Consider the following 13,814-nt stretch of genomic DNA (forward strand, 5'->3'; position numbering starts at 1 on the left):
AGGATAAGGCACTGTTCGGAGGACACATGTCGAAAAACTGGTGGTTGCCAAACCAGGTGGTCAGCCGACCACCTTTTCTGGTAGGCCGACCACCCCTTGGTCTCCAATGAAAAAAAGCTGGTCGGCCAGCTTCCTTAGGTGGTCGGCCATAGAGAGAAACAGGGCTTTGGTCTTGTCCTAGCTTCTAGAAGAGAGTTCCTAGCATTTCCATGCGTCGGGAGTGTTGAAGGTTCGAGTTTACCTCAGTTTTGGATACGTTCTGTCACCCAGATCGTCCGAAATGCATTTGTTTATCGAGTTGTTATTAAGTCCTGCTTATCGAGTTGTTGTTTTTGCTTATCGAGTTGTTGTTTTGCTTATCGAGTTTTTTGCTTATCGAGTCGTTAGGTTTTGTCGAGTTGTCGAGTTTTGTATATCGAGTTGTTACTCTTTGTTTACTCAACATTGTTGTGTTTTGCTTATCGAGTTGTAAACTTGCTAAGATTTTGTTGTTTCTTAGTAAGTTAAGTTGTTTAGTTTGTTGCGTCGGTTCACTACCTGACTTGGCAATTTTCAATGCACAATTCCATTCAATCTCATTTTCGTGCAAAATGATGCAATGCGATGATAAGAACATAAAATACAACATTTTTTTTTGAACTAAAGTTGTTTCATTCCATCATGCTTCCCTTTGTTACAACATTTTACAACAAGGGTACAAGTTTTACAGAAAATAAAACTGCCTAATAATGTACAATGTGCTACAACTACTAGTAAAAAAGGCAAATAAAGCAGGGACAGTTGCATCAGTGCTATCAAGCACAAGAATAAAAGGCCCTCTTCGTCCTCTTCTGCGGAACAACCTCTGCACCATCATCATCATCGGAATCGGAGTCGCCTCCCTCGGAATCCTCCTCGGCATCATCTCCATTACCGGAACCGGAACTAGAGTCATCCTCTCTGCCAGCGGATGTCTCTGACTGGGGATGTGCAGGCTCCTCCTCCTTGCTGGACTCCTCCTCTATGACAGGTGCTCTACGTCCACCTCGGCCGCGAGTCGAACTCCCTCTTCCAGCTCTCCGAGAAGGCCTGGATGGCCCGGCCTGTGGCCCAATATGTAGCGGAGGCATCTGAAAAGAAAGAGCGCAATTTGAATACATCAGCCAAAGTATGTATATCAGATGCAGATGCAAGAAAACTACATAGAGTGGGTGTATGCAGATACAGTACATGAATGTGGTGTGTGTTAGATGTGCTCTACACATACAGTCAATTAATGCAGTGAAATGTTCAAGTTCAGCATGTCATCAGAAGTATGATAAATGCAAGAAAACTACAGAGTACCGGGACACCGACGATGGACAACTGCGTCTCTCTCTGCAGGACCATGCCCTCGAGTGACGTTACTAACCCAAGTAACCCCTCCGTATACTCCCTGGAAGGCTGCAGATACAAGCTCAAGTCATCAATGAGTAAATGAATGCCTAAGTATCTGAGTGGTAAACGAAAAGCAGTGGAACATACCGGTGGTGAGTCAGGATCACTGACGTATCGGTGATCGGGCATAGGGGGCTCTATCGGAATCGGGTAGGAAGTCCCATATCGCCATCCTGTCAACTCAGTCGGGATATCTGGCCATCCGGCGTGATGATAAGTCGGGGGAATTGGGGGGACCAGTCCAGCCCCACCTCTCGATGTGCCAGCCCTGCTGGTCAAAGGAATATCTGCAGCCCGGGCCCGGCTTGATGATGGCATGCCAGCAGACCTCCTCGTGGGAGTACGGACACTTGTCAATGGAGGCATCAAGTATGTATGATGGTAAGTCGTGTACTCCCCCTCCTCCAAATGTAGAAGTACGTCGGTACCCAACATGGTGCTATCAACATCTTGGGGAGTGAGCCCCTCAGTAGACCGCATATCGTCCGGAGGTGCTGCGGGGACACTCTGCTCGGGGTAGCCCATAATCTGGCGCATGAAGCAGTGCCCCAGAAACCAGGCCCTACCAACGGGCCCCTCAAATAGGATCCTGTACCGAGAAGTGGCCCACCCCCCAGCAAACTGAAATCGGGTATCTCCACCCAAGGGTGCCCAGGGCTGCCATGTGATTTGCGGATAACCAATGCATGAGCCGATTAGAAATCATAAATGTGCAAGATGAATCAAAGATGAAAACATAGAGAACTGAGAGTTCTGAATTACCTCGGTCGTTCGCACTGTGTCAAAAAACTACTGCAGGTAGGGCAAAGTCTCTCGGGCCCTCGGCCGGTACTGGCCCTCGAATACGAGCGAGTAAGGAATCATGAGAGGCACCTCCACCTCAAGCTCCGGGGCTAGCGTCAGAAAGTACACGAAAACCCATGGCTGTGGAAAACAGGGCAATATCCATCAGAATACAGAATGCCGAGTGCAGAATGTGAATACAGAATGTACAGAGAATGTAGAATGCTGAGAGCAGAATGCAAAGTACAGGATGTAAAGTGTGTCATGTGTGCAGTGTACAGGTAATGAAAAGCAGAAATGTAAATCAAGAGGGCAGAAAGTACCTTCTTGGCTCTCCAATAGCCGCCAACTATGTTTCCCCATCCGCAGGAGGTTGCACTCATGTAGCAGTAGAGGGTAGCCAGGCCGGCGCCACCCCAGTCATACTGGCTAACCTGTGATAGGTCTACCAGGGCACTCAACAGATAAAGTCCAACGGTGTTCCCCTATCGGAGAACAGAGTGGTCCCGAAAAGGAACATCAAAAATCCCCGAGTGTACTGTTCTATCTCTTCAGGAGTCTCGAGCACAGCCTCCCTGAATTGTGTAGAAAACCAAGTGTACCGAACTCGGCCCGAAGATCTGTCAACCGGTGGGCGAGCTCCCAACAGATAAATCCAGGCAGCCTCCCACTCACCCATATCCTCGTCATAGGGGATCGGCCAGCCTCCTACGTCAAGGCCTGTCAGCACGGCAAAGTCGAACGGGGTCATCGTCATGTCCCCAGTAGCTGAGAAATGGAAGAAGTTGGTGGTGTCCCACCATCTCTCTACGAGGGTGCCCATCAGGGTCCTGCTCGCTGGATAATGTGATATCCCTGTGCAGAAGGGTCCGAACCCTGCATGGTCAACCAGATCGCAAACGGCCTCTGGGAGCTTCGCGTACCACTCCCTGGCGATGATTGATCCATATCCTCGTGTAATACGGGAAGATACATGCATTCAGAATGAACACATGTATTCAATTTCAAAATAAAGTATATGAGCTGTGTGCAAATTAAATCAGATACAATGCCATGAGCTGTGTGTTCAGAATTGAAGTGTGTGAGCTGCGTGTTTAACATAAAGTATATAGGCTGTGTGTCCATCTCAAAGTTCGAGCTGTGTGTTCAACATCAAGTATTCGGGCTGCGTGTTCAGACTTCAAAGACAGTGAGCTGCGTGTTCAACTCTCCACCAGTGTGTGTTGTGTGTTCTCCTCAAAATTTGGGCTGCGTGTTCAGACTTCAAAGACAGTGAGCTGCGTGTTCAACTCTCAACCAGTGTGTGCTGTGTGTTCACCTCAGAATTTGGGCTGCGTGTTTAGACTTCAAAGACAGTGAGCTGCGTGTTCAACTCTCAACCAGTGTGTGCTGTGTGTTCACCTCAAAATTTGGGCTGCGTGTTCAGACTTCAAAGACAGTGAGCTGCGTGTTCAACTCTCAACCAGTGTGTGCTGTGTGTTCACCTCAAAATTTGGGCTGCGTGTTCAGAAATTCAACAGTTTGGGCTGCGTGTTCTACTCTCAACCAGTGTGTGCTATGTGTTCACCTCAAAATATGGGCTGCGTGTTCAGAAATTCAAGTGTTTGAGCTGTGTGTTCAGGCTTCAAAAACAATGGGCTGTGTGTTCATCATCAAAGTGTGAGCTGTGTTTTCAACATCAAAGGTTAGGCTGCGTGTTCAGGCTTCAAAAACAGTGGGCTGTGTGTTCATCATCAAAGTGTGAGCTGTGTGTTCAACATCAAAGTTTAGGCTACGTGTTCAAATTTCAAAACAGTGGGCTGTGTGTTCAACATCAAGTGTTTGAGCTGTGCGTTCAGACTTCAAAAACAGTGGGCTACGTGTTTGTAATCAACAAATTTGGGCTGTGTGTTCAGATTTCAGAAAATAGTGGACTGTGTGTTCGCCGTCAAATAGTGGGCTGTGTGTTCATCATCAAAGTGTGAGCTGTGTGTTCAGAACTTCGAGCGCTTGAGTTGTGTGTCAACTTAACAAAATACTGTGCTGTGAGCTGTGTGCTAAAATAAACAGAAGTATGGTGTGTGAACGCGTTCAGAACGAGCAGATAAAAAATACATAGCAAAAGCATGAAATGCACGGAAAATGCAGAATACATTACAAAAAATGTAAAAGTGAAATACATACCTCTCGTGCCTGATAAGAGAGGTGGGACTCTGGCTCCCGCAGTAATAGATCTATAGGTGCTCGCTCATCAAAGTCGGTGAAGTGGTAGAAAACGGCCCGAGGAAGGATGTGCGCCGGAGGGTCATACCTCTCGGGAATAAATGGCCGAATCCTCGGAGGTAAAGACATAATGTCTGGCTCACCCCTAGCACCTGGAGGACCTCCGCCCTAAGGAAAATGACCTGCCATTTTGAGAAATCTGCAAAAATGAGCAAAATGAGCCAAAATTGGAAAAAGTCAACAAAAGTCAACTCTCGGGAAATGAAAAGTCAACAAAAGTCAACTCCCGAGAAAATGTTCCAAATGTTGAGACAAACTTACCTCAAGTGGTGAAAATGGAGATAGAAGCTCTGAAATCAAATTTTAATCGGTCCAAAGTGAAGAAAACTGAAAGATTTCGCGAAACAACTTTGTGTGGGGCGTTGGGAAACGCGTATAGAGCGCAGATCTGAGAGAGAAAATGGTCTAGGAAGGAAGGAGCACTGATTTCGGACTTGGAGTTATGAAGAAAAGTGCTTTGGCCGAGTATATTTAAATAAACAAATGCAAAAGGACAAAACTGCCCTTGTTTTTGGCAAAGTGGTCGGCCGACCACCTTTCCTGGTAGGCTGACCACCCCCTTGCATCAAACCTGGTCGGTGGTACTCTATGATGGTCGACCATCCTTCCTAGGTGATCTCCAATGTCTCTTTGAGCTCCCTGCAAATTTTGGTGGTAATTGGAGCCCCCGGCACTTAAGAAAGTACAAGGAAAGTGCACTTTTCGGCGCGAAATCCCTCCGCGGGAACTTCAACCCCAACTTTCGATGCGTGTTTCATCGTTACTCGTCAAGAGAAGGATGTATCCTTTTTTAGTACGTTGCGACCCCTCCGAGAGGTAAACCGGAGGTCACGATTGAGTCGTCCTCGTCGAAACTTGCATTTCTTTGCTCGATGTTTTGTTTTAAACATGCTCGTAAAGTCGCACTTATCCAGCATTGTTATGCATGCCACTCGCATTGTTATGAACATCGCTTACATTGTGGTGCACGTTTCACCGGTATTGTCATACCTCCATGCTTAACTTGCGTTGTCACGCGCACTTCTCTCGCATTGCGATGCACTTTCCCATCGGCACCATGTTTGTCTGCATTCGATGTAGTGTTGAACATGTGTTGCTAACTATGTTGTGCTTGTTAAGTTTCTCTCTTTTGCAAGCACGATATTGTATGTACGGTTCATTTGAAGCTGGTGCAACCAGACAAACAGCGCAGGTATTGTATCTTCTCCGTGTGAGACGTAGTGAGAACTGTGATTCTCTTACATTCTTACTGCATGAAATGTAGTTGTTGCTTTGCATTCTTGCTTAAAACTGTTGCATCTATTGTGAATATTTGCTTCATTACAGTTTGTTGCTTTGCATGATCATGAGTTAAGTTCGACTTGGCACATATCATTTTGCATTTTGCCCCCCGCCTGCGGGCATGCCTACGGCGCATCTCTTTTATCTTGCCTGTTTGTCTAAGTCTTCGGCCTTGTCAAAAATGGGTCGTCTCTAGGCTTTGACATTCACTCCTGTCATTTATGACTTTCGATTTCTGTCAAAGAGGGGCAACTGTAGACGCCCCATTTTTGACCGACCTTAAGACTCAAACGTCACCAACTGAGCACTCGGTGATGTTGCATATTGTGCTCGTTCTGAGGTTGCAAAGTCTCGGCTGAGAGCATTGCCTCCAGGCTTCGGAACCTCTTCGTGCCTTGCATCGGTTTACGAACCAAGTCTTATTTTCTCTGTTTTCTCTTCCTGGAGGGAGGGAGAGGTCTCGTAGACCATCTCTCAGTGGCCGTAGGCTACGTTTCGTGGTCGTAGGCCATTTTTCCCATTTGGAGACCAGTTTTTTATTTTCGGAGCCGTCGGTCGTGTGCCTCGGTTCGGGACCACTTAACTACCTCCGTTTGCTCCGGTTTTTGGCACACACCTTGTTTCCTCTCCTTGGAGGGGCACTGTGGCCCAGGAGACCACCTTCGTCGTCGCACGCCACTTCCGGTGCTTGATAGTTAGTTTTCGGCGCCCCCGGCTGCGCGTTTTGGCCCCCGAACTTTCGTTTCGCATCGGTGTGGGTTCATTTTTGGCATGGACCCTAGTTTCATTGTTAGGAAGGTGGTAGTAGGGTGGGAGACCACCTTTTCTTCTTAGAGACCACCTTTCCCCGGTCAGCCGATTTTCTTAACAGGTAGGTGGTCTCTCTCACTTTTGAGCCACATTTTCTGGTCTCCCATACCACCACTGAGTTACATTCACCTGGGAGACCACCAATATGGGCTGGCCGACCACCTTTTGAGCTTGACCCTTTTGAACCTGGTCGGCCGACCAGGGGGCATGGTCGGCTGACCACCTGAACTGGTCGGCCAGCCATCTGCTTTTTCCTCTCTCTGAGTGTGTTCCAGTTGTGCCAGCTGGGAGGCATTTGGTGCATCCTCCATACACGTGTATGGAGGATGTTTGGCCTAGTTTTTAAGCTTCTTTGAGAAGCTTTAGACCTTCTCCTCTATAAAGGAAGGGCCTCTCCTCCTTGGCCTTGGTTCAAAAAAGTGCTGGAGCATACATGCATATATCTCCCTCTTGTATCTTTATATTGCCTCCAAAACTCCATAGTTCTTGGCCTATCACACACCAACCCTTAGCTTAACCTTTCCACCATCCATCCAAGCACCTTGGAGCTGTTTCTCAGAGGTTGAAGGGTTGCTACACTGGTCCAGAAGTTGCTGGCGGTCAGCTCTACAAGGGTAACTCTCTATTTCCCTCTTTGTAGCACTATTTTGCTTCATCTTTTAGCCTAGTTTGCAAGCATATTTAGGCTTTGTCATAAACTGAAAAAAGTTTTGTTTTGAGCTTCTAAACATGTTTGTTTAAGGTCTTTTTTCTGTTGGGGGTCATCTACCCCCTTGCATGCTTGTTTTCATCTTGTTTTGAGCCATGCATCTAGACCTTTGTATTGTGCTTTGTTTAACCTTTTAGCCACTGAAATCCAGTGGATTTTCAGTGGCTAACATGCTGTTTTGAGCCTCAAAATCAAAGAGGGGTGACCCTCTCACCCCTTGTTTTGTTTACTAGCTTTGTTGGCCTTACAAAGGAGCCCCTATTTGCATGTTTCAAAGCCATGCTCCAGGTCATTTTTGATGAGTTTTGTGACCTGCATGACCTCTTTACAGAGGTGGTTTTGTCATGTTAAATGTCTATTATGCATGTGTAGAATAACCCCCTTATTGGCCTTTCAAAGGGACACATCATTCTTGCATGCATTGACTGAGTTTCAGTGGGTTTTTGGGCATTATTTGGCATGGCATACTTTTGTTTTTGGCTGGTTTGGTGACCTCTCATGTGCTTCACATAGTTGTAGTGCAAATCATGGTTTACTAGCCTATGTTGCATGTTGTTTTGGCCCTTCATGTTAGCACTTTTTGGCCATGCCTTAAACTGATTTTGTGCAAGTTTTGGACTGCCTTAACTCTGTTTTTGAGTCTCATGGTCGAATGATGCTTGTTTTGCATGCTTGTAGTTCAATATCCATGCCTAGCTTTGAGATTTGAGGTGTATTGCATGCATATGCTGAGGTGTTTTCATGTTTTGGGGCCATTGCACATCATATTTCAGAGCTTGCATGCATGCCATATTGTCATGTTTTCCACTCTTTAAATGCATTTGAGAGTTGTGCATAAATGCCTCGTTTTCGTACCATTGAATGAGCTTCATTTCCATGCACTTTGAGCCATCATTTTAGGCCATTTTCCCACTGTCTTGGACCTGCCTAGGGTCTGTTTGGGGCTGGTTTTTCCATTTACGCATTGCTTTGTGTACCTCTAGTGTAACGCACCTCACTAGTTTCGGTATTCGGGCCATTTAGCATGCATTGTGTGACATATTTGCATGATTCGGGACCATTGTACATTATGTTTCAAAGCTGGAAAATGTGTGTTTGCATGCCATACTTGATCCTTTGCCATGCTTAGTTAGAGTTGTATTTTGTGCCTTAGGGTCGGTCCTTTGCATCCTTGCATGTTTGCATGTATTTCGATTGTCTCATTTCCATCATATGGCCACTGATGTGAGTGTGGCTGAGGTCCACTCATGTTGGTTTAAGTCCATCTTGCATTGTGTATGCCATTTAGTTCACGTTGTTGCATGATTTGATCATTGCATTGTGTATGCCTTGTTCGTTTCATTGTGTTTGTTAGTCTTCATATGCATTGCATATGCCATATAGAATCGTCTTGCATTGAGTATGCCATTGATTATTTCATAGCATTGTGTATGCTAGTAGCATGTTTGCATGTCATCCCTTGTATGTTTGCGTCATTCAGTGGCATTTGCATCTAGGTTGCATGTTAGAGTTGCATTCATGCATGTCATGCATATTGCATTGTGTTTGGAGTAGGGTTAGTCCAAACACGGGAAACGAGGGATGTTTCGTACTCCAAGTGACGAAACGTGCCTCGATTCTCGGTCGCCGACACTCTTGACTGTCCATGATAGAGTTGTTGGCTTTACTTGTTTATATGTGCATTCATTTCACATCGAGTCGTGCAATTCGACTTCTCGGCCATCATGCATCAAGATACGTGATTGGTGGCACGAGGATCGAGGACTACACTCGCTAGAGCTTGTGCAATGATAGGGAAAGTGGTCATGCATACATTTGTTGAAAATGCATTGCCTTTTCTCTCTCTTGTCTTTGTGGCAGAAAAAACCAGAAACCAGAGGTGGAAACTGGTCGGCCGACCAGATTTTCTGGCAGGCCGACCACCCTCTTTGGTCTCCACCACAAAGGGTGGTCGGCAGGTGGTCTCCCATGCTAATAATTGGTTAGTGGCCTTCCCAAGGTGGAGTTTCAGCCTTCTGGAGCTTTGTGCAAGTTTCTGAGATCAATTACAAACAAGGGTGAGGCGAGGCATTGCGATGGAATTTACCGACGAGGCGAATTGAGCATGCATACACCTTTCATCATTCGGAACAGAGCCGAGGCGGTCCATTTAGCTTGCATGCTAATTTATTTGCTTTTCTAGCTAATTTGTTGATTAATTAGGGTTTTGAAATATTTACTTAGCTAGAGTAGTTAATCATTTATTCGGACTGTATTATTTATTCGGACCCTCCGAGCGAGGGCACAATTGTAATAAGTGTGCGTGTGTGTGATGTATGTCTTCCAACCCCACGTCTTTCTCCCTTTTATTCACCAGCTTATGATGGTTAGATTAGGGCATGTTTCAATTAACATACTTATGCTTGCATGTTTGCATCATTCATTTGTATTGCATGCACCGGGCTCGGCGCATCATGCTAACTGCATTGTATTTCAATTCCAAGTTGAATACATGTATCGATTGTTGCATCTCATATGCTATCTTAGAATAGCCGGGCCTATTGTAGTTGCATTTTTGCATGTGTTGCATTAGGCATTCTTAGCATAGTTAGGATTCATGCATGATTTCTAATTAGCTTCTTTCTTTGGCTCGGAGTACTCGGCAAGTGTTTATGCTTTAGCATCCTTGCATGTGTGTGAGTGACTGCCATGATAGCATGCTTACCATGAGGCTATGTGCTTATGTGATATACCTGCCTGAATGCCTGTGGGTGAAGGTTGGATTATCTGAATTGGAATAATGCATTGACTGTGAGTTTTAAGCCCACTTGAGAGTGGCAAACCATCACGTTTTCTAAGCCCACCCGAGGGTGGCAAATCCACGTCTTAGCCTACTTGCGGGTATGTAGACGTCCCCGAACGCCCTGGGAGGATGAGTCCCATTCTGTTCATTTGTGGGTCTACTACAATTCAGGACTCTGAAATTGTCACGGTTCTTAATCTGAACTAAAGAGTCCAAATCCGGCAAATCGTTTTGAGAAAAAAACAGATTTTTAGAAAAGAAGTGCCAAACATGGACTGCTTTGCCAGATACAGAGTCGCCACCTAAATATTTTATTTTGGGAAATTTAGAAAACCCTGACTCGGTGCCAAAGGCCACGTGTCCGTCATTACCAAAGTTGCCTCGGCTCGGGAACTTGGGTACGATTGGGGAAGGTCAGCTATGAGCACCCCCTCTCGCCCGATCAAAGATCGGCCTCTACTAACCGTGATATCTTGTTTTGAAAACATTACATGTTCTTACTCCAATTATTAGCCTAGATTTACTATGTTATGCGCACAGCAAACAAGTATAGACTGGGTCGCCTAAATTGGAACAAAACATTTCATGTTTGTTTGTTTGAAAATGATTTGATGGTGCTACCCGCAAGTAGGCTAAGACATGAATTTTGCCACCCTCAAGTGGGCTTAGAAAATATAATTTTGCCACTCTCAAGTGGGCTTAAAACTCGTATTCAATGCGTTGTTCCAATTTAAGTAACTCAACCTTCACCCACCGACATTCAGGCAGTTATAACACGTAAGCACATAGCCTCATGGTAAGCATACTATCATGGCAACACTCACACTCATGCAAGGATGCTAAAACATAAATGCTTACCGAGTACTCCAAACCAAAACAGAAACTAGTTAGTAATCATATGCATGATCCTAGTTCATGTTAAGATGGCTAATGCAACACACGCAAGATGCAGCTCCAATAGGCTCGGCTAATCTATGGATGGCATATGATGATGCTACAACTAACACGTATTCAACTTGGAATTGAAGTACAATGCAGTTAGTATGATGCGCCGAGCCCGGTGCATGCAAGACAAATGTATGGATGCACACATGCATAGCATAAGGTATGCTAAATTAAATATGACCTAATACTAACCATCGTAAGCAGTCAAATAAAAGGGAGAAAGAAATGGGGTTGGAAGAGATACACACACTCACGCACACTTATTACAAATTCGCCCTCGTTCGGAGGGACCAAAAGAATATACAAATTAATTAACCTACAAGCTAATTAATTATTACAGATCACTTAATTAATTAACAAATTAACTAAGCTAAGGAAAGAAGTAAAAGGCCTCGGGAAGAGGGTCCGATACATACGTGCTCGGGTTTGCTCAGAAATCCGTCGCCATGCACAAGCTGCCTCTGTTTTCCCTGCTCTGCTCCTCTGAAAATTGCACAAGTCCCAAGGTACACTTCATGGACACTATGGAACACCACCGACCAAGGGGGATCACCACCGGCCAAATGGAGTTGGTCATCGACCAATTATGGAGCTCTCGGCCACAAATATTTGGTCGGTCGGCAGTATAGATGGTCGGCCGGCCAAATATTCCTGCAGAAACCTGTTTTGACAGCAGCAGAGGACAAACAAGGCATGGCAATGCATTTTCAAAGCAATGTTTGCACCACCACCCTCCCTATCATGTTTAAGACTCAAGGGAGCATGGTACTCGACCCTCGAACCACCAATCGCGCATTTCAATGCGTGATGGCCAAAGAGGCCAAGTTGTGCATTTTGATTTCAAATGAAATGCACACAAACACATAAGGCCCAACCTCTATCACTTGATCAAGAGACAAGGCATGCATGCTCAATGCAATGCAACCTAGGCATGTGAACTAAGCATGCAATATGAACATGAGGGCAAGCATACAAACATGAACATGGGGGAAGCATGCAACAAAATGCAATATAGCTAAGCATGTGTCAACAATGCAAGTAATGAGCATGCAAACATTATGCAACCGAAGCATGCAAGCATGTCGCAATGTGATCACATTTGAACAACATGTGAAAGGTGGACTTAGACCAATATGGACAAGCCTCGGCCATGTCTAAATAGGAAGCCAAAATGCTATGGAATGGAGGCAAATACACACACAAACAATGCATGCAAACATGGCCCAATACTTAAGCATTAAAGAGCATCTTTTAATCACACTTAAAAGAGGATAATCATGGACAAATGGCATGCACATCAAACTCTGAAAATCATGTTAAGATGATACCAAATCCACCTACCAATGCAAGCAAGGCATGCAACCAAACCCAAGGACTTAAACTATGGTCATGTGACACATGAAGCAAATGACCAAAGTGAGCCGAAACAGTCCTAAGTCATGCAAAAGCAAGCCCCAAAAACCACTTAGATGGCATCTAAATGACCTAATTCTCAAGGCATGCAAAAGGGACCAAACATGGAGTATAAGACACCAACCTCTTAAAGCATTAAAGGAGCATCAAATGCAAGCATACAAGCATGCCATAAGGACTGAAATGACATGGCAAGTGGTTCCAAACCCCTGAAATAATGCAAATAGAGCATGCTAGAGGGTCCAACACTCAAAGCCTACAAGGGAGATTGCAGGGTAGCTATACAAAGCAACTCATGGATGACCCAAACAACCAAAACAGTCCTCAAACAAACTAAAACATGCATAAAAGCTTCACAAAGCTAAGCCAAAACAAGTAAGCATAGTGGTCTAAATGCTAGATACATGTTAAGGCAATATCATGGCATTACAAGACAAGTATGCAAAGCAAGCATGGTGTGTCTAAACCAAGTGAAAATAGTGCTATATCATGGCAAAATAAGCACAAATAACACTTAAGACATGGCCAACATGAACTTAAAAATGGTGCTCACACATGAGGCTAAAATGGCACTTTTTGAAGACAACAAGGAGAGGGGATGGCCCTCTCCTTCTTAGGACCTTAAACCACCATCCTCACCACTGAAATCCCTCAAGATTTCAGTGGTGAGGAGGCCCAAACAAGGTGGTCCCGGAGCTCACCAAAAATAGCACAAAATGGGGCCAAACAAGGCCTAAGAAGGGGTAAACAACCCCAAATACAAAAGTGACCTCAAACAAACTTCAAAAGGAGCTCAAAATAAGACTTTTTTCAGTTTATGACAAAGCCCAAAACAGCATGCAAGACAGGCTAAAAGTTTGTGCAAAAACGGGAAATAAAGAGGGTAAGAAGTGTTACCCTTGTAGCTAAGAAGACAGCAGCTTCTTGGTCCGAAAAACCAGTCCCTTAGCCTCTGAAAATAGCCTCCAAGATGCTTAGAGTGATGGTGGAGGTGTTAGGATAGGATGTGGTGTGTAAAGGGGTCAAGAACCAACACTTATGGAGCTTGGATGTAGAGATATAGAGAGATACAACTCTTGTATGCCTTAGACCAATTGTTGGAACCCTTGCAATGGAAGAGGAGCTCTTCTTTTATAAAGGAAGAAGGGTCCAAGCTTCTCTTAGAAGCCTGGAGCAAAAGGGCCAAGCTTCTTGGAGAAGCTAGGCAAAGGGGTCAAGCTTCTCTTAGAAACTTGGAGCAAAAGGGCCAAGCTTCTTGGAGAAGCTAAACAAAGGGGTTAAGCTTCTTGGAGAAGCTAGAAAATGGTTCAAGCTTCTCTTAGAAGCTTGGAGCAAAGGGTTCAAGCTTCTTGGAGAAGCTAGAACAAAGATTCAAAAGGTTCAAGCTTCCTCAAGAAGCTAAAACCAAGGGTT

Source organism: Camellia sinensis, chromosome 15 (assembly GCF_055761805.1).
Source record: "Camellia sinensis isolate YWXY chromosome 15, ASM5576180v1, whole genome shotgun sequence".
In the NCBI taxonomy this organism is placed as follows: Eukaryota; Viridiplantae; Streptophyta; class Magnoliopsida; order Ericales; family Theaceae; genus Camellia; species Camellia sinensis.